General features: G+C 44.7%; 1 pseudogene; it reads left to right on the top strand.

Annotated features, from left to right (window-relative positions):
• The window catches only part of LOC106506953, a 36,134-nt pseudogene extending 9,177 nt beyond the window's left edge, over positions 1–26,957 (top strand).

Genomic DNA, 27,776 nt, shown 5'->3' with positions numbered 1-27,776 from the left:
ATCTGTAATCTCTTATAACCTAATCATAGAAGTGACATCTCCTCTAAGTCGAGGGAGTCCACTGAAGCCAGTTACCCAAGGGACGGGGATAACATAAAGGCGTGAATACAAAAAGATGGGAGCATTTGGGGACTATCTTAGAAACTACTTACTGCACTGAGCCACGTGATCCCTCTCCCTTTCCTTAGGGCCACTTTCAGCTGTGTCATTTCTTCTTTTTTTTTTTTTTTTTTTTTCTTTTTAGGGCTGCACCTGTGGCATAAGGAAGTTCCCGGGCTAAAGGTCAAATCAGAGCTATAGCTTCGACTTAGACCACAGCCACAGCAACACTGGATCCAAATGGCATCTTCAACCTAAGCTGCAGCTTGCGGCAACACCAGATCCTTAACCCACTGAGCAAGGCCAGGGATCGAACCCACATCCTCAAGAGAATGTCGACTCCTTAACTCACTGAGCCACAATGGGAATGCCAGCTTTTTCATTTCTAAATAACATATACGGGACATGCACATAATTAAAAATTTTTTCTGCTTACAAGGAAAATAATGTACCAGTGAATTCAGCCAGATTTGGGTCAAAAGGAGATTGACAGAAAAGGCTTTTTATTTTTCAACTCCTGATATCAATACATGTTTCTCTTTCGTGATTTATAATGTCTACCACTAGTAGAGTCCACATATATTTTTCTCCAATTTTAAAGTGACAAATTAAAGATGAACTATAACAATTTTCAAACAATGGGTGCCACATGATAGTCCCAAGTCAAGAAAGTCCTCTAGTATCCATTAGCAAATTTCAAAACTAAATATATTAGAATCACCAGCTTGTTTGGGGTTTCTCCAATAAGGAGACTTTACACAGTTATTTAAGTATAGGCTTTTTTTTTTTTTTTGTCTTTTGAGGGTGGCACCCTCGGCATATAGAGGTTCCCAGGCTAGGGGTTGAATCGGAGCTGTAGCTGCCGGCCTACACCACAGCCACAGCAATGCCAGATCCGAGCCACATCTTCAACTTACAGCACAGATCCTTAACCCACTGAGCGAGGCCAGGGATCGAACCCTCGTCCTCATGGATGCTCGTCAGATTTGTTTCCACTGAGCCACAACGGGAACTCCAGTACAGGCATTTTTATCAGGGAGGCAACGTCAGGAAACACCAGTGGGGAAGTGGGGAAATGAAAATGGAAGTGAATGCAACCAATAAAGAATGCATTTTGGGGAGTTCCTGTCATGGTGCAGTGGAAACAAATCCGACTAGGAACCATGAGGTCAAGGGTTCGATCCCTGGCCTCGCTCAGCGGTTTAAGGATCTGGCATTGTCGTGAGCTGTGGTGTAGGTCACAGACGAAGCTCAGATCTGGCATTGCTGTGGCTGTGGTGTAGGCCAGCAGCTACAGCTCCGATTGGACCCCTAGCCTGGGAACCTCCATATGCCGCGGGTGTGGCCCTAAAAAGACAAAAAAAAAAAGAATGCGTTTTTAAGCTAGTTACCATTGTGGCAACAGGAGGTCAGCTCCAGTGGGGAACCATGGGAGACAGTGAAGAATATACCTCAGAGTTATCCCAACTAAGGATGGGAAATCTGGGGTATTTATTCACTAACTCTCTATTGCCATTGGTTGAAGACTGCTTCCAGAAGCATTAACTCTCAGGCAGTTTATGCTTAATGTGTGTGAGATCTGAGCGTGCTCCCCCAACCAAAGGGGATAAAAATTCCCTCTGGCAGAATCACAGGTGTCCACAGGAAGCAGCCTTCAGCATGTAACGATGAGTGTAGAAGAAATACAGATGGGGGACCAATAGCAATCAGAGATGCTGAGAAACCACCCAGGCCTTTCCCTGCTTTCATCAAAGGCTGTATCTAAAAACACCCCTAAGGAAACAAGCAGTTCTCATTTCATGTCAGGTTGCATCACACATTCCTGATCACGGCAGGCAAGTAGTGAGATAAAGCTAAGTTCTGAAATGCAGAGGAAGCAGCTCCCCAAAGAGCCTGCACCCCACTAAACAAAAACAATGCTTCTAAGTAGCAACAATTTGAATGCATTATTGATTGATTCTTGGATTGTGCAGGCTTCCGGAAGATCATTGATCATTTGACAGCCTACAAAGTATTCTTGGAAGTAGAGATAGGCCCCAGCAGCCCCAAGGCACTGTGGGAGGTTGGGACATATCACATCAGTTGGAGTAACCTAGGAGGCCCTAATGGGCCACTAGAGCCCCCAACAAATCCTAGGAAGTAGTGCTGGTCCCCGCCAGCCCCAAAGCCCACATAAGATCCAAGATAAAAGGACATCTGATTTTCTAATGCCAAGACCCTTTTCTCACACAGAGCCCACTGAAGAATGGAATCAGCAGCAGGTACACTGTCACCGTCATGCATTTTTTTCAGCCTTTTTAAAAATCAGAGTTGATTTACAATGGTTCTTCAATTTCCATTGTACAGCAAAGTGACCCAGTCACACGTAGTTCCCTGCGCTGAACAGCAGAGGCCTGTTTGTTGCCCATCCTTTCGAAATGGAAAGCAACTGACCTCAAGTTATAACTGAACTACGATTCCTTCACCAAACGGAGCTTTTTCCCAATTTAAATTGAATCAATTTGACTCAACACGGGAAACCTGACCCGGCCCGGACACAGACCGGATTGACAGATGGATAGCTCTTTCTCGAGTCCGTGGGTGGTGGTGCATGGCTATTCTTGGTTGGTGGAGCGATTTGTCTGGTTAATTCCGATAACAAACGAGACTCTGGCATGCTAACTGGTTACACCCCCCCCCCCCAGCGGTCGGCGTCCAAAATAAATAAATAAAAATAAACTGAATCAACATTTGAAGTCACTGGTGAAAGGATTAACAGCTCCCCCAAGGCAGAGTCTGATTTGTTTCCCTTTGTATCTCTGATCCAATTTGGGGACTAATAAATAAGCATCAATTAAATAGATAAGTGCCTTACTTTTCCTCTAAGTCAGAGACGACCCCTAAGCACCTCTTTGGAATCAAAGGAGTACAGTGTCTAACTTCAAGTACATATGGGAACCAAAGAGTTAAATATACAGAGTTGTCGACTGCGGGAATTCTCAGAGCCTTGAATATGCCAAGCTGCATTTTTAAGTCAACGGGCTAGGGAGGTGGCATGAGGGGCAATCTCTGAACTTAATTAACTTACACTAAACTCTTTTTTTTTTTTTTCCTGTAAAGCATTTCAAAATCCCAAAGAATTTTGAGACACTCCAACTTTTTTTTTTTTCTTTTTTGGCTGCCCCGCTCCCAGGCCAGGGATGAGGTCCAAGCTGCAGTTGCGACCTATGCCACAGGGGTAGCAACACTGTGGATCCTTAACCCGCTGTGCTGGGCTGGAGGTCGAACCTGCATCCCAGTGCTCCAGAGACACCACAGATCCCACTGCACCACAGCGGGAACAAGACATGCTAACTCTTAAAGGCTGCTTAATAATTGAAAATCGTAAGGGGATTTTAGGGCAAGGGTGTGGCCGAGATGAGAGCAGAGAGATGGGATCGTAGTGTCTTAGGGTCCCACATTAACTGATTGTGGCCACTGGTAAAAATTAGATGTCATTACATAAGACAAAGTGCTATAAAAGTCCCCAGGTACTTCCCTCAATCATGATACATCCCTGCTGACAATTAGGTCTGCTCCATCTTTGAGCTGCATAACCAGTACCAAACCTGAGACCTGGGTAACCAGGGTGCCTTACCTGGGCCCCTCACCTATAGGGAGGCTCACAGTTTATACTTTAAAGTTTAGAAGATCTTGCTGTAGATTTCATCTAGCTGTGCCCTTCATACGAGGCAAATAATCCCTAGAGCTAAGAAGATGTATCCACTCAAAGCCCACAACCCATCTTCTGGGACAAGCTCTGGGTCTCAGGACCCTGAGATTCTCTGCTCAGAGGGACCCAAGCCATTTCCAGGGCACATGCAAGTCCATCCCTGAGTCTATCCTCCTGAGAGCAGACTGTGAGAATGGATGGTTGGGGATGGGGGTGCAGGTGTCGATGAAACTTAGTCACTTGAGCTATAAGCGCGGTTCAGGAGCAAGCGAGAGGTGGAAAGAAAAGGGGAAGGCATTGCACTGCTCACGTCATCACTGATGCTCTAGCCTCAAGCCCTGAAAGTGTTAAGAAATGCGCTCCTTGCCAGCCCAGTTTTCCCATTCACTGAGCTCGTGTAAGGAGACAATGGCGATGCGGCAAAAATTGATGTTTATTCCAGGAAAACATCACTTGCGACTTCCTCATCATTTGCACGATTATAAATGATCAGGCAACAGGTGGCGTTTCCAAGACCTATCTCAAACATCTCTCTGTACTCGCTGCTGTCACATTTTGCAAGCATGTGCAAGAGATACACGCCTCTACGTGGCCAGTTCGATGACCCGTGTCACCCCCAAGAAGACATTTTAAAAGACCTCAGAAGAAACACTGCATGTCACAACAGTGCACTTGCATCAATTCCCAAGGAATCGTTGAAAAATCAAAGACTGCTTCAGCCAATAGGCTATGCTGTAATAACTCAATATAACTCTGGTAACTCTGTGATAACTCTGCTCAGTGCGTGAACTTCTTTTTTTGCCCATATGCAAGCTGAAAACTGAAATATTTGTTGTTGTTGTTGTTGTTGTTGTTGTTGTTGTTGTTGTTTTTGTCTTTCTGTCTTTTCTAAGGCCACATGCGTGGCATATGGAGGTTCCCAGGCTAGGGGTCTAATCGGAGCTGTAGCCACCAGTCTACACCACAGCCACAGCAATGCAGGATCCAAGACGTGTCTGCGACCTACACCACAGCTCAGGGCAATGCGGGATCCTTAACCCACTGAGCAAGGCCAGGGATCGAACCCACATCCTCATATATCTTAGTCGGGTTCGTTACGGCTGAGCGATGATGGGAACTCCAGAAAACCAGCTTTTAATTCAATGACCTAAAGTGTCCCAACACCTATGCTCACACTTCATCAGCAAGAACTGAGCACATGGCCCTTCCAGAGGATGGACAGCTGGGAAATGTGGTCTAGCCACGGGCTAGAAGAAATGAGTCTGACGAGCATCTGACCACTCTCTGCCAAAGCTGGCATAAGTGTTTCTGTAGGGGGTCTATTAGTTTTCTAGGGCTCTCATAACAAGCTACCATAAACCGGTGGCTTATAACAACAGCAATTTATATCTTCGCAATTCTGAAGCCTAGACGTCTAAAATCAAGACGGCAGGGTTGTGCTCCCTCTGAAAGCTCTAAGGAAGAATGCTTTGCTGCTTCTTCCAGCTTGTGATGGTAGCCAGCAGTCCTTGCCATCCTAAGGCTTTTAGCTACATTACTCCACTTTTCTGTCTAATCTTCATTTGGCCACCTTCCCTGTGCGTGTATGTCTATTCTCCAAATCTCCCTCTCCATGTAAAGAAACCAGTCATCTGATTCAGGCACCACCTTAATTCCATATGGCCTCCTCTTAACTTGATTGCATCTGCAAAGAACTTATTTCCAAATAAGGTTACATGCATAGGTACCCCGGAGTTAAGGCTTCAGTATCTTTAGCATATTGCTGGGGGCAGCGCAATTCAATCCACTACGGAGGGAATATTAGTCTTTCATTCAACAGTTTTCGTAGATCAGGAGATCCGGCTCAGCATCTCACCAGGCTGAAATCTAGAGTGCTGGTTCTCATCTAAAGCTCAAGGTCCTCTTCCAAGTTCACTGGTTGTGGCATAATTGAATTGTCTGTGGTTTCAGGACTGAGGTTCCAGGGTTTGGTTTGGCTTTTTTGCTGTCTGCTGGCCAGAGCTCATCTACATCTTCAAAGTCAGCAGGAGCACATTCCTCTGAAGCTTCTGTTTCTTTCAGAGGCTCATTGGTTAAGGCAGCCCCCCCCCCCTGCCAAGAAATCTGTTTTGATTAGCTCAAAGTCACCTGATTAGTAAGCTAATTACAGGATGATGTCTTATTATATTCCCAAGTTTCCACCCACACTCAAGGAGAGGAGAGAATAGGGTTTGGATCATTGAGAGACCATCTTAGAATTCTGCCTACCCCAGGGACAGGCTTCTTTTAAGCCCAGGAAGATTTAGAATTAATACACAATTCTAGAAGAGTGATGTGTTTTGATGGGGGGTGGGGGGGAGGCATGAAGGAATCTGCATTTATTTGGCAGTTATGTGCTTGAAGTGTTTGAAGAAATTGTCTAACAAGTTAGCCTTATAATCCCCATCTAAAATTATAATTGGGAGTTCCCTGGTGGCGTAGCTGTTAAGGATCCAACATTGTCACTGCTGTGGCTCAGGTCGCTGCTATGGCATGGGTTCTATCTCTAGCCAGGGAACTTCTGCATGCCGTGGGTATGACCAAATACAAATTACAGTTGCACAATGGATTTAGGCAGTTGCGCTCAGTTGAAACATTCTAGATTCTTCAAATTTAAAAGAATATTAGATTGAGCTTTTTCACAGTTACTATGCCAGGATTCCATGGTTGTGCTTTTGGTATGGTTGAGCTTTTACGAGTTCAAGGGGTACTGTTTCTGATTTCTTCTACCTGCTCAGAGAAATTTGTAGTCATCACTGAGGTTGTAGCTAACTTCCCCAGCCTTGATTAGAGGCTCTGTCTTTAAAGGTGTCTTTATGTTAGTGTCTGGATCTATTTCCTGGCCCTGTAAGATAAATGAGTTACTCTAGAGATAATTTAATAAAGCCATAACAAAAAGCCAACTGGTATTACTGCAAAGTATTTTATTCTATCAGTTCCTTCCAACACCACAAGTTCCCAACAAATATCCGTGCCAATTATAAAAACAAAGGATGGTTAATTTTATAGTAGTAGGAGCACAGCTTAGATGGGCAGACAATAGGGAAAGAAAAACCCACCTCCCATAGGCTTATGCACCTGTTAAGTTTGACACATTTGCTTCACTCCCAGCTGCAACTCGGCTAAGAACATTTCTGTGGGAGCCATCAGTTAGGAATGACTTGTCGATACCAGGACAGAGACTAAAGTGAACCAAACGAGGCAGCCGGGGGACAGAATGTAAGGCAAGACTTACTCAGGCATGTGCTGGAGCATCTTCAGAGGGCAAGCACAGGGGCAGCACCTAAGGGTGTGTACCACCTTCTGTCTTGCACCCTGGGCAGCTTGCTTGCCTCACCCTAGTCCTGGCTCTATTGGTCACCTCAACAGCCCTCCAGGGTGACCCTGCTTACAAAGGCTTTTCAAAAGATCAAGAAAAGATGAGTCTATCTTCCAGTGAGGGCTCCTGCTGAAGCTGGCTTTCTTTCCAGGTGAGACCACACATGAAGGTATTGCCTGCCTCCTCTTTCATTATTATTTTTTCTTTTTAGGCACGCACCTGTGGCAGATGGACATTCCCAGGCTAGAAGCCAAGTTGGACCTGCAGTTGCCAGCCTCTCAAAGCAACGCGGGATCCTTAACCCACTGAGTGAGGCCAGGGATCGAACCTGCGTCCTCATGGATACTAGTCAGTTTCCTTTCCGCTGAGCCACCATGGGAGCTCCTCCATCCCAAATATTCTTTGACAGTTTTGCTAATACGTTAGTATTCAGAGTCTCATGTCTACCATAGCAAACCCATTACAAACTGCTTAAAAATAACCTTTGAGACATATACATTTTTTTTGAAAAATTAGAAAATTGAGAGCTACAAAGACTAATAACATAAAATATCATCCTTAGCCTCACCATCCAGAAATAAATATGCCTTCCATTTTGAAGAAGGCGACCTTTTAGTCTTTATGCATATGTTTGTAATACAATCAATCAAAGTCTATATATTTGTTTTAGTCCTTTTTTTAAACTTCTCATTATATCACAATTTTCCATTAAAAAGTCTTCTCCAACATCAGGGTAAAGGGTCGCTTAACACTCCGTCATGTGACCTACATCCTGATTTATTTATTACATCTCACATTATTGGAAATTTAGATCTTTTGCAATTATATCCTTTGGATAGAGCTCTAATTATGGGAGCAGGCTTTGAAGAACAAATCTTTGAAAGGTTTTAGTACATATGGCCAACTGTCCCTCCAGAAAGTACACCAATTTTTATCCTGTTGTTTTGGCTACTAGCAGCTCAATCAGGAACACAGTAAGAGCAGTCATTGCAGCCTCCCATGTGTGGAAAAGTCAACTTCTTTTGACGTTACATACCTTATCTAATTCAGTCTTCATGCAGTCCCAACACGAAGTGGAGTTATCCCCATGTGATGGCTAGTTTCATGTCACTGTGACTGGACCATAGTGCCCAGATATTTGGTCAAACATTGGACTGGATGCTGCTGCGAAGCTGATTTGGGGATGACGTGAATATTTAAATTGGTGAACTTTGAGGAAGGCAGACTGCCTTCAGTAATGTGGGTGGACCTTATTCAAACGGCGGAAGGCCTGAAGAGAGCAAACACTGACCCTCTCTGAGCAAGAAGGAATGACACCTTTTGACCTTGAACGTTGACTCTTCCCAGTTCTCCAGCCTGCTGGCCTACTCAACTAATTTCGAACTCACCAAATCTCCATAATCAAGAAGTGAATTCCTTAAAAATCTCTCTCTCTTTCTCTTTGTGTGTGTGTGTGTGTGTGTGTGTGCGCGCGCGTGCGTGCGTGCATAGTGGCACCTAAGGAGCCCCCCTGTCTGAAATGAAAACATATGAATAGACCCTCCAAAGAAACATTCTCTTGCTCCAATACTCTAACTTCTTGCAGTTCAGCTATGTGCTAACATTAAATAAAGTTGCCGGACCTGAGCAAGCTGCTCTCAGAGATTTTAGGAGAGTCCCAGAAGCCCTCAGGCAGCGTTGCTGAGAAATTAAAATGTTAACTACAAATTGTGTGCTACGGTTGGTAGATGGGAAGGCCAGACGGCTACTCTGTTTCTGGAAATGAGGCTCCAGCTTTGAATTTAATGCAAAGGGTGCTGGCTGCTGCTTTTGGCATTCGGACTGGAGCTCAGCTCCACACCCAGCACCCTGATGTGGGTGCTCAGTTGGCAGGGTGGGTCGGTAGTCCTACCCATGGATGAATGTGAAACTGACAGCAGTAATGGCCTGAACCCAGCCAGAACCCAGATTGGGACCCAAACCCACGGGCCTGGACTCGAACCCAGCCAAAACCCAGACTGGGATTTAAACCCTCAGTTTTCACTTAGAATCCCTCACCTGGTGTCTGAACTTACTGAGGTTCAGGTTCTTTATGCCTCCACGCATTCAGGGAGAAACCAAGTGATGTGTGAGAAATAGATTTATTAAGATAGGGCCCTTGTCAGAGATGCAAGCGGGCAGCAAGGAGGCTCTGCCCCCAGGATCCAGTGGGCTACAGTTTGATCACCCAAGGGGAGTGGGGGTGGGAAAGACCACCTCGTCTTCTTTCTTCAAGTAGTAAGTAGCTCTTCTTTGGTAACTGGTAAGAGAGTATTTGACCCTATAAGGTCAAACTAGGACTGCCAAGGTGCTTATTCAAATCAGCAGAAGGGTGGTCTTCAAACTCTTGCCCTCGGTCTGAATCTCAGGGCAGACCTCACCCCATTCCCCACCCAATGACCTGAGGCAGTTCTCGAACCTCCACCAGTCAAGGAAGCCCGCCTCGTTCTGACAGCCCTCTCGAGCAGTTACTAACTTACAGTGCGCTCCCAAAGGCCCCGAGGTCTCCCTCTCTATCTAAGGTCCCTTATTGGCACATGGACAACTACCTGTGCCTACTCCATCCCTATCAAATGTGTATGACTCCATAGAAAAAAAGGCAATCAGGGAAATTACCCTGACTTAAGCTTTCCTATGTGAATGTGAAGCAACTGCAGGCAACCTGAAGATTGAAATGTCTCACCCAGCCCAAGACCTCAAAAGATGACCCCTTCCCACCCAGGGAGCCTCTAATAGCTTTGGCGAATGGAGTTCCAACAACTTTCAAATGCCTCCAATTCTGCCTCTGTCAGATAGATGCAACTTTAGTTTGCTTAATGGAAAAACAAACCCAGAATGGAAAGTTTCAACAATAGGAAAAATAACCTCAACACATTGGGTAGAGAAGGAACATACCTCAACATAACAAAAGTCGTCTATGACAAACCCACAGCTAACATTACACTCAATGATGAATGAGTAAAAGCTTCTCCTCTGAGGTCAGGAAGGAAACAGACAATGGTAGGTGCCCATTCTCACCGCTCTTATTCAAATAATACTGGAAGTCCTCGCTAAAGTAATTAGGCAAGATGAAAAGGCACCCGAATTAGAATAGAAGTAAATTTATCATAACATGCAGATGATATGATCTTATGTATAGAAAGATCCTAAAAACTCAACCAAAAAAACTGTTGGAACTAATCAACAGATTCAATAAATTTGCAGGACTTAAAGTCAACATACAGAAATGTGTTGCTTTTCTATACACCAACAATGAAACATTTGCAAAAGAAATAGAGAACTATCCCAGTCACAACAACCTCAGAAACAATGAAATACTTAGGAATAAATTTAACCAAGCAAGTAAAAGATTGGTACCATGAAAACAATAAGACATTGATGAAAGTTATTCCATGTTCATAGATCAGAAGAATCAATACTGTTAAAAATGCCCATATTGCTCGAAGCCATCTGTAGAATTAATGCAATCTCTATAAAAATTCCAATGGCTGAGTTCCCTGGTGGTTCAGCTGGCTAAGGACTTAGCATTGTCTCTGCTTAGTTTGCTGCTGTGGCACGGGTTTGATTCCTGGCTCCAGAACTTCCACATGGTGTGGGAGTGGCCAAAAAAAATCATTTTTTAAAAAAAAATTCTGGAGTTCCCATCGTTAGTGGTTAACGAACCTGACTAGTATCCATGAGGACATGAGTTCCATCCCTGGCCTCACTCAGTGGGTTAAAGATCCGGTGTTGCCGTGAGTTGTGGTGTAGATGACAGATGCAGCTCAGATCCAGCATTGCTGTGGCTGTGGTGTAGGCTGGCAGCTCCAGCTCCGATTCAACCCCTAGCCTGGGAACCTCCATATGCCACAGGTGTGGCCCTAAAAAGACAAAAAAAAAAAAAAAAAATCCAATGCCATTTTCCACAAAAACAGAAAAACAGCACAAAAATGTGTATGGAACCACAAAAGACCCTAAATAGCCAAAAGAAAGAGGAGCAGGGAGTTCCCGTCGTGACGCAGTGGTTAGCGAATCCGACTAGGAACCATGAGGTTGCAGGTTCAGTCCCTGCCCTTGCTCAGTGGGTTAACGATCCGGCGTTGCCGTGAGCTGTGGCGTAGGTTGCAGACGTGGCTCGGATCCTGCGTTGCTGTGGCTCTGGCGTAGGCCGGTGGCTACGGCTCCGATTTGACCCCTAGCCTGGGAACCTCCATATGCCGAGGAAGCGGCCCAAAGAAATAGCAAAAAGACAAAAAAAAAAAAAAAAAAAAAAAAAGAAAGAGGAGCAAAGCTGGAGGTATCATACTTCTGATTTCAAAGTACATTACATTGCTGTAATAATCAAAACAATATGTTATAGGTATGAAAACAGACATAGCTATCAATGGAACAAAATAGAGAGCCCAGAAATAACCCCCCACATATATCAGGTCAACTAATATTTGACAAGAGAGCCAAGAATGGGGAAAGAATATTCTCCCCAGTAAATGGTGTCAGAAAACTATAACCACAGGCGAAAAATGAAATTGGGCCCTCTTTTCACACCACTCACCAAAATTATCTTGAAACAGATTAAAGACCTAAACACCTGATACCATAAAACTCCTAGAAGGAAACTTAGGAAAGAAGCTCCCTGACATTGGTCTTAGCAAAAATTTTTTTGGGGGGGGCGTATGTCACCAAAAACAGCGAAAAAAGCAAAAAATCAACATAAAAGACTTCTGTACAGGCAAAGAAATAATCAACAAAATGAAAAGGAAAACTAGAGAATGAGAGAAAATATTTGCAAAACGCTATACGGGATAATGGGTTAATAGTCCAAGTATATAAAGAATTCTTGGAGCTCCCGTCGTGGCTCAGTGGAAACGAACCTGACTAGTATCCCTGAGGATGCAGGTTCGATCCCTGGCCTTGCTCAGTGGGTTAAGGATCTGGCGTTGCCCTGAGCTGTGGTGTAGTTTGAAGACGCGGCTTGGATCTGGCGTCATTGTAGCTGTGGTGTAGACTGGTGGCTACAGCTGCAATTCGACCCCTAGCCTGGGAGCCTCCATATGCCATGGGTGCGGCCCTAAAAAGACAAAAAAAAAAAAAAAAGAATTCCTACAACTCAGTAACAACAACAAAAACCCGAAACAATCCATTTTTAAAATGGGCAGAGGGACTAAACAGACATCTTCCCAAAGAAGGCATCCAAATGGCCAACGGGTTCATGAAAAGAAGCTCAAGTTTGGGAGTTCCCGTCGTGGCGCAGTGGTTAACGAATCCGACTAGGAACCATGAGGTTGCGGGTTCGGTCCCTGCCCTTGCTCCGTGGGTTAACGATCCGGTGTTGCCGTGAGCTGTGGTGTAGGTTGCAGATGCGGCTCGGATCCCGCGTGGCTGTGGCTCTGGCGTAGGCCAGTGGCTACAGCTCCAATTAGACCCCTAGCCTGGGAACCTCCATATGCCTTGGGAGCAGCCCAAAGAAATAGCAAAAAGACAAAAAAAAAAAAAAAAAAAAAAAAGCTCAAGTTTGACTTAAAAAAAAAAATGCACAACGCGAGGGTTGGGAGTGAAGTTTTCTTTGGGGGTATGGGAGGCTCTGAGAATCCACTCTTGGGAGGCAGGGGTGGGAGATGGGAACTAGGATATAGAGGAGTTCTGCTACAAAAGGCAGGTCGTAGCAACAAAAGATGACTGTTCATTCATAACAGAAAACTAGGCATTTCCAGTTAAGGAATATAGCGCTTTTCTGTGTATGCGAAGAGGCAAGGGTCTAGGCTCACTGAAATCATGCCTTTGATATGCACCTTGGTTACCTGGGGCCAGTATCCAGTGTTTTTCCGAGTCCTGAGGGCTCCCTGTAGGGAGTGGCTGCAGTCTGATGGCTACTAGACCACAGGAATTCTTTGTTTCCTTCCTGAGTTCCCTTGGGGCTCCCCTGCATTGAGGTGGCAGCCATTCTCAGTATGGCACTGGCATCCTTTGTTTGCTGATATGGCAGGCAATATTTTATTTCTCATAGGCATTACTCAACATCAGGGAAATGCAAGTTAAAACACACTGAGATAGCCTCTCACGCCTGTTAGAAAGAAGGGCTATCATCAAGATTTGGGGATTTGGGGGTGTGTGGGGGGGAGGATGGAAATCCAGTGGTTACTGACAAGTACCCCTTGCAAGCCTGAGTGCAGCTGACAAGAACTGTTGCGGTCCCTGAGATTTTGCTCAGCAAACACAAGGAAGGGGTTTAAAGGAGTTCCGGCTGTGGTGCAACAGGATCGGCGGCAGCTCTGCGGTGCCAGGACGCACGTTCGATTCCCAGCTTGGATCTGATCCCTGGCCCCCGGAACTCCATATGCTATGGAGTGGACAAAAAATAAAATAAAATTTTAAAAAAAGCAAAGTATATTTTCAAAATCTTTTAAAAAACGAGGGGCGGGGGAGGTAGAAAACTCTGTCCTCAACCAACCCTTTCCACCCAGAAGTTTTCTTAAATGAATTCTGACAGCGAGGGAAAACGCACCATTTCTGTTTATCTAAACACCATTGAAACACTAGGACACTCAGAGCCAGGCCTTTCATACAGGGTCCCCCCAAAACACACTGCCTACCTAGGGGGCACCCTTGTGTGTTTTCTTACCAGCCAGTACCAATTATCCCAAGGGCATCTGACCAGGCAGTGCTTTTCAGAAATGCACCTGAGGTCTTTGACACCTAAACTAAAGAGGGGCGGTGTTTCCATCATGGCTCAGGGTTAGTGAAGCTGACTGGTATCCATGAGGACGCGGGTTCCATCCTTGGCCTCGCTCAGTGGGTTAAGGATCTGGTGTTGCCACGAGCTGTGGTGTAGGTCGCAGACACGGCTCAGATCTGGCATTGCCGTGGCTGTGGCACAGGCTGGTGGTTACAGCTCCTATTCAACCCCTAACCTAGGAGCCTCCATATGCTGAGGGTGCAGCCCTAAAAAGACAAAAGAAGAAAAAAAAAAAGGAGGGCCTGACGCACTCTGCAATAGTCTTTATAGCCCACGATGCGACCTGAGTGTAGACCCAGTTTGATGCTCTGGTCGATCTTGGGCTGGATACCTTATTTGCATGGGGAACAGGTTATATGGTGGTCTGGTGAGGAAAGGGTGACATTCCTTCTCTAGCAGGAAGTGAGCAGCCCAGGCTGGTCAAGGTGGGGGAAGGGACATTACAATGAGACATGGCCAGAGGCTTTGGGGTTTAATCTCCTTGAAGGGGACTTGAAGCTTATGACAATGGGACTGGGACAAACCAAGAGTCCCAGAGCTGGGATGGGAGCGGGGCTGAACCTGGAAAATCTGGCCTCCTATTTCTACTCCAGCTGTGGATAGACGACACCTAGAGCCTAAGCCAGTCTCATAGAGCAGTGACTAATTCACCAAACACATCTCCGTAGGCCAAGGGCCGACCATTTAAAAGATTTCTTGTGCCGGGAGTTGCTATTGTGGCTCAGTGGGTTAAGGACCTGACATAGTCTCCTGAGGATGTGGCCTCGAGGTCCCACAGCAAAAAATGATAAGAATTGGAAACTCTTCATAACACAAGCTAGGGTTGCCGCTATGTCAGCGTAACCGCTCCATCTGCTCATGCCCTAAGAGATACGCAGAGTGTTTTACAAGGTTCTGGCATAGATGAGCCACTATTCCTTTGCAACCACTTGGACACAGGGCTAATAGGTCACATTACATCTGAGTAAGAATTCTGGTGCGCTGGAACTGAAATCTTTCCCCGCAATAATTCCGACCATGTCCCTCCACAATGTCCTCAGCAATGACTGGCTTTAGAGGCTGAGCAACGGGAAAAGGAGAAAATGATGTTACATTAAGGTGGGAGAAGCTCCGAGAAAGCATGTGACAATAGCCACAAAGAGGAGACATAGCAGGGGGTAGATAGAGGCAGACAACCCAAAGAGGAAAAAAAGAAGGTCTACTGAAATGGAGTTTTAACTAAAGAACAACCCTCCCCCCCCAAGAAGGCAGCTGCAAGCCTTTCCAGCTATGCTCGTTACTACACCACCCTTCTTGTAATAATGTAACAACGGTGTGCCCTCTGTCCAAGCCAGCAGCCCTGCTAATCCTGTACCCAACATTGCATATCAGTTCCGCTTCTGTAACCTTGCTTGCTCAGTTTCTTAGGGAGGAACACTGTCTGCTTGGGGATGGGGGAGGTCCGGGATGCTTACATGGGAAAATCCAGACCTTGTAGTGTATAAAAGTTACTGAGAACAAAGACCTGGTGCTCCGACTCTGGAGGTGACTCCTCTGAGCCCGCACCGGTGCTGAATAAACCTTGCTTTTCCATATCTCCGAGTGCTGTTTGTCTCCTTCCACTGCCACGGTTTTTGCAGTTTCCGCAACACTATGACTTCCCGGGTCTGGGAAAAATCGGCCGCCTCAAACTTCCGGCCTTAAAATTAGAGCTATTGGGCTGTACAGCAAAATTTGACAGAACACTGTAAATCAACTATAATTAAAAAAAAAAAATCAATGTAGGAGTTCCCATCGTGGCTCAGCGGTTAACGAACCGACTAGGATCCATGAGGATGTGGGTTCGATCCCTGGCCTTGCTCACTGGGTTGAGGATCCCGCACTGCCGTGAGCTGTGGTGTAGGTCGCAGACGGGGCTCGGATCCTGAGTTGCTGTGGCTGTGGTGTAGGCCGGCGGCTACAGCTCCGCCTGGGAACCTCCATATGCCACAGGTGTGGCCCTAAAAAGACAAAAAGACAAAACAAAAATCACTACAGAAAAAAATCAGAGACACTGGAGCCCTCCACTCTGAAGTCATGGTGAAGAGAACTATTAACAACCGGTCATAACTCAAAGAATTCTAAAGGAATAAGCAATGCAATTTGAAGATATGTTAACTAGTCCCCTTCTGTATGTAAATGAATTTACTTAAATATCTTAAAGTTCCCATTTAGAGAAGCAGAGCTTGAAACCGGAGTTCTCTTGTAAGTGATCTGTTGGCAGAATGCTGTTAAGAGAAGCAGAATAAGAGTGGGAAGTGGGGGAGTAGGAGGTGGTCTCAGCAGGAAACTAGTTTCAGCCCTGTTGCTCTGAGAAGCTCTGGAACAATATTTGCCAGGAGTGGATCCTTTCAGAATAGTAGGCTTAAGTGAAGTAGCCAAGCTGCCTTGTTATCAGATGACAAGCCGTCTGGCTGAGCTGACAAAACATGGGACACTCAGGGCAACTCTACAGGAAGATGCTACCAGAACACTGAGATTTTTGACTAACGAAATTAACACATCATACTTAAAAAAAAAAAATAGAACGGAAAAGCAGAAAAAGAATCTTGGTTGTAATGGGTTCCACCAACACAATAGCTAAAGGAAACGTGCTAGCCACAGAAAGAAGTAGGCATCATGGAGACAGAACCAAAAAGGAGAGCCAGGGTCAAAGCTAGCCATGTCCATTCAGCACTGTGGAAGGGAAAAGGGTGCCCTGGCCCATGAACACAGCCAACTAGACCCTGCAGCAGGTCTAGTTTGCTAGCTATCACATCCAATGCTAGCCGTTACTAAGATCATCTAGCCATCTCATCTCTCTGCCTCTCTGTTTCTTTGCGCATGAGCAGCCTTCTTTGCACGCAAGGTCTTCAGCTGGAGCTTCCCACCCAGACAGAACTGCTTTACCAGTGAAAAAAACAATCCCCAAGATTCTTGTTATAAATTATATATTGGATGTTCCCGTCATGGCTCAGTGGAAACGAAACTTCATCCATGAAGACACAGGTTCGAACCCTAGCCTTGCTCAGTGGGTTAAGGAACTGGCGTTGCCGGGAGCTGTGGTGTGGGTCACAGACATGGCTGGGATCTGACGTTGCTGCAGCTGTGGTGTAGGCTGGTGGCTACAGCTCTGATTTGACCCCCACCCCTAGCCTGGGAACCTCCATATGCCGTGGGTATAGCCCTAAAAAGACCGAAAAAAAATCATATATTGGGGGAGTTCATGTTGGGGCTCAGTAGGTTAAGAATCCGACTAGGAACCATGAAGATGCAGGTTCGATCCCTGGCCTTGCTCAGTGGGTTAAAGGTTCTGGTGTTGCCACGAGCTGTGGTATAAGTCGCAGATTTCACTGGTGTCTGGCATTACTGTGGCTGTGGCATAGGCCAGCAGCTGCAGCTCCAATTCGATCCCTAGCCTGGGAATTTCCATATGCTGCAGGTGCAGCCCTAAAAAGCCAAAAAAAAAAAAAATGTACATATTGGCATTCTATTGTGTGTCTCAGTCTCCTGTGAATTGCGTTAAGGGCAGTCAGTCTTGCAGGGTTTGTTCAAGTCTATATCCAGCCATCACTCCTCTGCTTTCTGGATGTTATGGTACAGGTTAGAGGCATGTTAAATAGTGACATTTGGAAATAGGAGCTAATTTGTACATCCCTGGATTTACAGACACAAGGATTTGCAGACTCTGAGAAAGTTGACTCGGCTGAGACTCTGCTCCCATCCGGTCCCTTCTACACTTTACCACAATAAGAAAAGTAAAGAACGCCTTAGGGAAACTGGCTTCCATTTGCAGAGTAGTTCATTTGCAGGCAAACTATGACATCATACTGCCTAGGTGGTGTTACAACCGGACATAGTTCACTCAGTCTTTATTTTTTTTTTCATTTTTTTATTACTCAAATGAATTTATCACCTCTGTAGTTGTATAATGATCGTCACAATCTGATTTCACAGGATTTCCACCCCACAGCCCAGGCACATCCCCCCACCCCCCAAACTGTCTCCTCTGGAGACCATAAGTTTTTCAATGTCTGTGAGTCAGCATCTGTTCTGCAAAGAAGTTCCGTCTGTCCTTTTTTCAGATTCGACATGTCAGTGAAAGCATTTGATGTTGGTGTCTCATTGTATGGCTGACTTCACTTAGCATGATAGTTTCTAAGTCCATCCATGTTGCAAAAAATGCTGGTATTTCGTTCTTTTTAATGGCTGAGTAATATTCCATTGTGTATATGTACCACGTCTTCTGGATCCACTCCTCTGTATATGGACATTGAGGTTGTTTCCATGTCTTGGCTATTGTAAATAGTGCTGCAATGAACATTGGAGTACATGTGTCTTTGTGAGTCGTGGTTTTCTCTGGATAGATGCCCAGGAGTGGGATTGCTGGATCAAATGTTAGTTCTATGTAGTTCACTCAGTCTTTATGCGACGAGGCAAACGGCCAAAATGAAAACTGACTTCATTGACTTACTCACACAAGGGCCATTGTGAGCTGTGCTGGAGCCAGTTCCCCCTTCGCCTCAACCGACAGCGTGTTCATCTACAGCTGCATCTACTGCTCTGTACGTGCAGGCTCCTAGGAATCAGGGTCACCGCTTTCTGCACATGTACAGCCCCAGGGCCGAGCACAGAGTAGATGTCGAATTAATATTTGTTGGATGAGTGAAAAAAAATGAATGCATGAATGGTGTTTCACAGGTAAGAAGTTACAAAACAAAGATCATTGGCCCAAGAAAGCAGAGACAGTCATGGCACATTCTAGAAAGATTTCCATTTCTCAAATGATTCAAATACCCAAGTCCATGCATTAAAAAGTTAAACTTTGGCGTTCCCTTGTGGTGCAGTGGGTTAAAATCTAGCATGGTCTAGCAGTGGCTCAGGTCGCTGCTATGGTGTGGGTTTGATCCCTGGACCAGGAACTTCCACATGTTTTGGGCCTGGCCAAAAAAAAAAAAAAAAAAAAAAGTTAAACCTTTAATTATCTGCCTTCTCCACCCAAAATGATGAATGAATCATCTGTCTGTCTCACATTCTGCCTTTCTCTCAACTTCCTTTCCCCGAGGGGGTGGCCAAAATTTGCAGTATAATTTAGTCATGCAGCTAGGTGATTATTCATGTATTAGTTTGTTTGGAGAAGAGCTGGTGTTAAAGAAACCAGACAGAAAATGAGAATCAAGAAGTTCCCATTGTGGCGCAGCAAAAATGAATCCAGCTGGGAACCATGAGGTTGCGGGTTCGAACCCTGGCCTTGCTCAGTGGGTTAAGGATCGGGCGTTGCCATGAGCTGTGGTGTAGGTTGCAGACGCAGCTTGGATCCTGAGTTGCTGTGGCTGTGGCGTAGGCCAGTGGCTACAGCTCTGATTCAACCCCTAGCCTGGGAACCTCCATATGCCGTGGGTGCAGCCCTAAAAAGCAAAAAAAAAAAGAGAGAGAGAGAGAGTGAATCAAGAAGCTATAATTGAAGTAGAAAATTCTCACCCTTTATACCCCTGAATGGCAATAGCATACCTGGCCCAATTCAATACCAGCATCTCTTTCATCTTTTCATAAGGAGATAAAGGTTGGCCCCTCCTTTTCTTCCATTAAGACATTCAGCTTCCTATTGAGTAATAGAGAGATACAACGGAAAAGGTAAATTCAGCCCCTACTCTAGAAGCATTTATGGTTGGAATACAAGCAAGAAAAGATCAATTTAAGGGAGGGCCAATTTTTCATGCAGTCTTTCTAGAAGACCACGGATACAGCTCTAATTGTGAGTTGAAAACGAATTCAAGATTTACATGGAGATAGATCTATCCTTGCCCCCTCCCTCGATTTGCCTTTTATCTTTTCATTCATGATTTATAATATAGACTCACAAGTTCTTTTAATTACATGCTGATTTATTTCAAGTTATAGGCTCCTTGAAGGAAGTTTTCTGTGCTTAGCAAACACACATTGAAAGATTTTAAATGATTAAATGAAACCAACAGACGTCTAAAGACTCTGATTCAAATGATTTTCCAAGAAACCAAAAATATTTCCATTACTAAAAATTTGTCAAGGCAAAGAATGCCTCTCTCTCTCCCCAATGTTTCTTTCTTTTTTTTTTTTTTTTGTCTTTTGTCTTTTTAGGGCCTCACCCGTGGCATATGGAGATTCCCAGGCTAGGGGTCTAATCAGAGCTACAGCTGCCAGCCTACACCACAGCCACAGCAACGCCAGATCCTTAACCCACCGATTGAGGCCAGGACTCGAACCCGAAACCCCATGGTTCCTAGTTGGATTCGTTTCCGCTGCGCCACAATGGGAACTCCCCCTGATGCTTCTTTGTGCAGTGACATCCATGCAGGCAAATTACTTCAGACTGTCTAAGCCTCTCAATTTACCTCCAACATGACTAGTTGGAGAACCAAGAACCAAGTCTAATCTGCCAACTTCAGGTAACCCATCTTAGTCAACAGATTCTTCTAGGCGAGTAACTTTCTATCTTGGGAGTTCTGGTGGATGTGGCTCACCCAACAAATCAGAATCTTAGAGAATGGAACCAAGGTATCAGTACATTTTAATGTTCTTTGGGGCATTATAATGTGCAGCCTAGGGTGCGAACCACTGCTCCAAGCCAATGTTTCTCAAATTGTTTCCATGAACCACTGATATTAAAAATATCCTGGGAGTTCCCGTCATGGCGCAGTGGTTAACGAGTCCGACTAGGAACCATGAGGTTGCGGGTTCGATCCCTGGCCTCGCTCCATGGGTTAAGGATCCGGCGTTGCCGTGATCTGTGGTGTAGGTCGCAGACGCGGCTCGGATCCTGCGTTGATGTGACTCTGGTGTAGGCTGGCAGCTACAGCTCCAATTCAACCCCTAGCCTGGGAACCTCCATATGCGGTGGGAGCGGCCCGAGAAATGGCAAAAAGACAAAAAAAAAAAAACAAAATCCTGAAGTTAGAAGTGCATAGCTCTGGCCTCCGCTGTGGACATACTGGATGGTGTTTTGGAAAACCTGCTAGTATAACAAACCCTACTCAGCTGATTCTTTTTTTTTTTTTTTTTTCTTTTTGTGTAGGCCAGCAGCTGTAGCTCCAATTAGACCCCAAGCATGGGAACCTCCACATGCTGCGGGAGCGGCCCTAGAAAAGGCAAGAAAAGACAAAATAAATAAATAATAAACGGTCACGGCTGTCATTGGCTACTGACTTCAGAGGTGATGTTCCAGCACCTGAGTCTTGGGTGGCTGCCAGCATGGAGTTCAAAAACTTGCTGTTTTCTATGTCTGTGTGTCTGTGCTGGAGTTGACGTCTGCCTCTCTCAGGAGCCTCTCAAAGCTGGGCTCCCTCAGATGTAGGAAAGGATACAGATGCCAACCAGCCAAATATATGAGGCAATGATAGACAAGAGCCGGGAGAGACAGGGAAAAGGATAGAAAGAGAAGGAAATATTAATTTTAAGGAATTGGCTCGCGTATTCGTGGAAGCCGGCAGGTCGGAAATTTGTAGGGCAGGCTAGCCAGCTGGAAACATTGGCAGGATGTCCTTGCTACAGTCCCGAGGCAGAGTCCCTTCTTCTCTAAGAAACCTCGGTGTGCCTTTTAGGACCGTCAACTGATTATATGAGGCCCACCTACTTTCTCAAGTGGAACTTCTTTTTTTAAAATTTTTTTTAATTTAATTTTTTTTTTTTTTTTGCCATTTCTTGGGCCACTCCCACGGCATATGGAGGGTCCCAGGCTAGGGGTCGAATCAGAGTTGTAGCCGCCGGCCTACACCACAGCCACAGCCACGCAGGATCCGAGCCATGTCTGTGACCTACACCACAGCTCACGGCAATGCCGGATCCTTAACCCACTGAGCAAGGCCAGGGACCGAACCCGCAACCTCATGATTCCTAGTCAGATTCGTTAACCATTGAGCCATGACAGGAAGTCCTGGAACTTCTTTTTACTTAAGGTCAAACTGATTGGAAATGTGAATCTCATCTACAAAACATCTTTGCAGCAGCATCCAGACCAGCATTTGACCAAACAACGAGGCACCATAGTCTAGCCCACTTGACACAAAGTGAACCTTCATAGGGACATATTCGCTACATTTTATCGACTGTTTTACAGACGGCTAGGGTCTGCGGGAAGAACCGTGGCCGTCGCTGTCAGCACCGCCCTGCACAGAAGGCCCCTGTGAAGTGACAAAGCAGCAGAGCAAAAGCCCCGTCACTAGCGCCACACCATGAAGACTTTGACCAGCTGGTTGGTCCTCTAAGGGACAGTGCCAGAAAGGAAAGGCAAGGTTGAGGATGCTGGGTATGGGAGGAGGAGGGGCCACAGAGCGCCAGAGTTTGGGGAAGGTCAACCGAGGAGAGGGGGCACAGTACACCCCAGTTTATAGGCAGAGGCTGTGAGGTAGGTTTGTAGAAAGGGGCAGAGGGGCGGATTGACTCTAGGCAAAAGTCAAGAAACTCCAGACAGGGAAGAATTGCCCAACTAGTATCCATGAGGATGCAGGTTTGATCCTTGGCCTCCCTCAGTGGGTTGGGGATCCGGTGTTGCTGTGAGCTGGTCCTTCACATTGAAAAGCCCAGTCTTAGAAAGTAAACTGAAATAGGTTAGTCAATCAGTACACATTTTGATTTGTAGAACTCTGTTTTTCTTTCTTTTTTTTTTTTTTTTTTTTTTGGCTTTTCTAGGGCCACTTCCTGTGGCATATGGAGGTCCCCAAGCTGGGGGTCTAATCGGAGCTGTAGCCGCCGGCCTACACCACAGTCACAGGAATGTGGAATCCAAGCCACGGCTGTGACCTACACCATAGCTCACGGCAATGCTGGATCCTTCACCCACTGAGCGAGGCCAGGGATCAAACCCACAACCTCATGGTCCCTAGTCGGGTTCGTTAACCACTGCGCCACGACAGGAACTCCCTGTTTTTCATATCTAATAAAAAAGAAGAAAATCATGTTTGTCAGAAGAGAAACTAGCCCAAGGGTTATGTTCCTGGAAAATTTTTTTTCATTTTTTAAAGTTTTACTGAAGTATAGCTGATTTACCGGTTTGCGATAATTTCTGCTGTACAACAAAATGATTCGGTTACACATATACACACATTCATTCTCTTTCAGATTCTTTTCCCATATAGAGGATCACAGAATATTGCGTAGATTTCCCTGTGCTCTACAGCAGGTCCCCACTGGCCAATCATTCCATATGCCTCAGTGTGCAGATGCCAGTCCCAAACCCCCAATCCATCCCTCCGGACCACCTGTCCCCTTTGGTAACCATAAGTTTGTTTTCAAAGTCTGTAAGTCTGTTTCTGCTCTGCAAATAAGTTCATTTGTATCCTTTTCTTAGGTTCCACATATACGTGATATCATATGAGGGTTGTCTATCACAAACTTCACTTAGTAAAATAATCTCTAGGTCCACCCATGTTGCTTCAAATGGCATTATTCCATTCTTTTTATGGCTGAGTAATATTCCATTGTATATATGTGCCACATTTTCTTTGTCCCTGGAAATTTAAGGCTATCTTTTTTTTAGTGGCAATGCCTGATCCTTAACCCACTGAATGAGGCCAGAGATCGAACCCATATCCTCATGGATACTTGTTGGGTTCTTAAGCCACTGAGCCACAGCAGGAACTCCTCCGACTTTTTATTATGAATATTTTTAAATAGAAAAATTGAAAGAATAATCCATTAAACAGCTATGTACTCACCACCTTGTTGCTATGTTTGCTTTATCTTATCTATCCTTCTATTTATCTCTCTGCCATTTATCAATTCATCTTATTTTTTGGATATATTTCAAAGTAAGCAGCACACATCAGTATGCATTATTCCTGAGCACTTCAGCCTGCATAGCATGAACTAGATTGAACTGTAACCCGAAGGAAGAAGAAAGCCTTGGAATCCACCCAAGATATCATTAAGGGAAGCCAAAGGCGAATGACTCTAGAAAAATAAAACGCCTGGGAAGAAAACCTTAAATATAAGTACAGTTCATGTTGCTACTTGTTCCTTGCTTTGAAGGGCATTCTTTGTTTTTTTTTTTTTTTTTTTTTTTTTGGCTTTTTGTCTTTTTGCCTTTTCTAGGGCCGCTCCCTCGGCATATGGAGATTTCCAGGCTAGGGATCCAATCGGAGCTGTAGCCACTGGCAACCTATACCACAACTCACGGCAATGCCAGATCCTTAACCCACTGAGTGAGGCCAGGGATTTGAACCCGCAACCCCATGGTTCCTAGTCGGAATCGTTTCCACTGCACCACGACGGGAACTCATAACCATCTTTAAATATACAATTTAGTGGCATTAATTACATTCACAATGTCATGCCATCATCAAGTTTCCGTAGTGTAGTGTTATCACATTCGCCTCACACAGTGTCATGCAACCATCAACACTACCTGTTTCCATGACTTTTTCATTATCCCAAACAGAAACTTTACAGCCATTTAACAATAGCTCCTCACTCCCTCTTCCCCTCAGCCCCCGGTAACCTTGTTCCTTTTTTTTTTTTTAATTAAAGAATAGTTGATTTACAATGTTGTGCCAATTTCTGCTGTGCCAGTAAAGTGACCCAGGCATACATATATATACATACTCTTTCTTATATTATCTTCCGCCCTGGTCTATCCCAAGAGACTGGATGAGTTCCCTGTGCTGTACAGTAGGACCCCACTGTTTATCCATTCTACATGGAATAGTTTGCATCTATTAGCCCTAAACTCCCAGTCCATCCCACTCCCTCCCCACCTCCCACGTGGCAACAAGTCTCTTCTCTATGTCTGTGAGTCTGTTTCTTTTACTCCCGGTAACTTTATTTTATTTTATTTGGTTTTTTGTCGTTTTAGGGCTGCACCTGCAGCATATGGAGGTTCCCAGGCTAGGGGTGGAATCGGAGCTACAGCTGCCTGCTTACACCACAGCCACAGCAACACCGGATCCTTGACCCACGGAGCAAGGCCGGGGATCAAACCCGAAATCTCATGATTCCTAGTCAGATTCACTTCCGATGTGCCATGATGGGAACCACCTCCTGGTAACTTTTATTTTTTAATTTTTTTGTCTTTTTAGGGTCATACCCGTGGCCTATGGAGGCTCCCAGGCTAGGGGTCCAATCGGAGCTGTAGCCGCTGGCCCACGCCACAGCCACAGCAACACCAGATCGAAGCCACATCTGCAACCTATACCACAGCTCATGGCAATGCTGGATCCTTAACCCAATGAGTGAGGCCAGGGATCAAACCCACAACCTCATGGTTCCTTGTTAACCACTGAGCCATGGCGGGAACTCCCACCCCAGGTAACTTTTAATCTACTTTCTGTCTCCATGAATTTGCCTCTTCTAAGTATTTCATATAAGGGAACCATGCAATATTTATCGTTTTGGATCTGGCTTGCTTCTCTTAGCATAATGTTTCCAGCTTCATCTTTGTTGTACTGTGTACAGAACTTCATTCCCTTGTACCATCGAGCCCTTGAAGAGTAATGTAGAATGAATTTACGAAGTGGTAACTCTGCAAACCAGCAAATCAGGGGAACTGAGAAAGGATGTGGAGTGTAGGAGAGAAGAAATAAATTCTGAATTTGAGTAATTTAAATCATTTCTACAGAATGAGCAAGAGGCTAGGCAGATCCAAATGAAGGGAAGGACATTTTAACCACTCTAACTGAAAACCCCAGACCATTTCAGATCATGTTTCCACATTAAAACATCTACTAAGGAAAATAGAGGGCAAGTCTTTGCAAGTCAGAACTGGAATTACTAACACGTATTAAGAGTATCCTGGAGTTCCCTGGTGGCTCAGTAAGTTAAGGACCTGCATTGTCACTGCTGTGGCTCTGGTTACAGCTGTGGCAAGGGTTCCATCCCTGGCCCGGGAACTTCTGCATGCTGTGGGTGCTGCCAAAAAAATAAATAAATAACAAAACAGAACAACAACAACAATAAAACACCACATGTGTTTATTTTTAAAGAGTATCCCGCTACATGTATCAAAACCTAAAATACCTGAACTCTTCATTTTAATTAAAGGATTACAAATTCAGTTTTCTCCCCAATATTCTGGCTTGGGCACAATTATCAAGCCATTATAAGTAGATGTGATTCTAAATTTTTTTTTTTTGTCTTTTTGCATTTCTAAGGCTGTTCCCACAGCATATGGAGGTTCCCAGGCTAGGGGGCTAATTGGAACTACAGCTGCCGGCCTACACCACAGCCACAGCAACGCTGGATCCTTAACCCACTGAGCAAAGCCGGGGATGGAAACTGCAACCTCGTGGTTCCTAGTCAGATTCTTTTCCGCTGCGCCATGACGGGAACTCCTGATTCTAGATCTTGAAACAGCACTTCCTCAGCTTGTAGTCTCTGAGGATAGAGAAAATGTCCAATATGGAAAGAAAAATACAAATCCTTTGTTTTAATGCAAGGAGATTTTATCTATGTCTTGCTATCCTGGGTTTTATGAGATTTAATTCTGGTAGACATGACTGGGAAGAAGTGGGAAACAAAACTAAATGGAAATGGGAGTTCCTGTCGCAGCACAGTGGTTAACGAATCCGACTAGGAACCATGAGGTTGCAGGTTCGATCCCTGGCCTTGCTCAGTGGGTTAAGGATCCGAGGTTGCCATGAACTGTGGTGTAGGTCACAGATGTGGCTCGGATCTGGCATTGCTGTGGCTCTGGTGTAGGCCGGTGGCTATGGCTCCGATTGGACCCCTATCCTGGGAACTTCCATATGCCACGGGAAATGGCCCTAGAAAAGACAAAAAAAGAAAAAGAAAAAAAAAAAAAACCTAAATGGAAATGGGGGGCATGTCAAGATAGCCTTCCAGGAACTGGTGGAATCAGCCAGTCGTTCAGGGTGGATTCTGGGCACCTGGGCGATATAGTGAGAGTAATTACGTCACTTGCCTCCTAAGAGAGCCAGCTTCTGCCAGTAGTAAGACCCAGGAAAATTAGCATCGCTCTGGACTGAGTTGAGTGCGATTTCTCTTTATGATATGAATGATAGATTTCTTCTTTGTACTTTTAATGACTCTTTTATAGAAGCCATTTGGCCCTATTTCTATACTGAACAGACTCTGAATCTCTTAAAATCTCTTCAGTAACAGATTATGAAAGATGAAGTACCTGGGGAATGATTCTATTTTAGCTTTTAGTCAGTAAATCTTGTCTCGGTAATTCTGGATTCTGAACATTTTCTACGGCGGAAAGCCAGAGTAGAGCTTTCTTCCTCATTTTCAGAAACGATGTCAAAATGGTCGTAATGCCAATTGCAAAGATGGTACCAGCATCAGTTGTCAAGGGCTTTGAATTTCTTAGAGAAAATATCTGAGAATTATATTACTTAGTACAACCCCTTAGTATACCCCAGCGGCTATAGCTCCAATTTGACTCCTAGCCTGGGAACCTCCATATGCCATGGGTACAGCCCTAAAAAAAAAAGACTTTTCAAAATAATTTTCCACAATTAAAAAATATATAATTATTCTTGGAACATACTCGTGCACTTTAGTCAGTTTATTATTAGTGATGTCTCTATGTTACTGAAATGTTTTTCTGAAAATGCATTTTGTCAGCAGAACTTACTAAAATTGCCTATGATATTCTTCAAAGTCGTAGTTTAGAGCCAATATATTTGAAATCTTGGAATAACTTCAATTTATTCTTTTCTGAAGACTGTATTTTTATTTGAGAAAATATTCTCCATACAGTGTTAAGGTATCTGCAAGTGCAGAACCAATTCTGTTAATTAGAGAGGATTTTCAGTTCTAATTCTTTTATTAGAAAATGTATAAACATTTTGAAGGGCAACGTCTTTTTGCTTCCATTTAGGATCCTTCGCCAAATATTTTCGCGAGATAAAACTCATTAAATAAGGTCTCTGTATTTATGATTCTTTTGAAAGGTTCACCAAATTTAAACACTGCAAAGTCAGGGCCTT

Source organism: Sus scrofa, chromosome X (assembly GCF_000003025.6).
Source record: "Sus scrofa isolate TJ Tabasco breed Duroc chromosome X, Sscrofa11.1, whole genome shotgun sequence".
In the NCBI taxonomy this organism is placed as follows: domain Eukaryota; kingdom Metazoa; phylum Chordata; class Mammalia; order Artiodactyla; family Suidae; genus Sus; species Sus scrofa.
The sequence above is the reverse complement of the archived record's forward strand: the minus strand, read 5'-3'. Positions and strand labels throughout refer to the sequence as shown.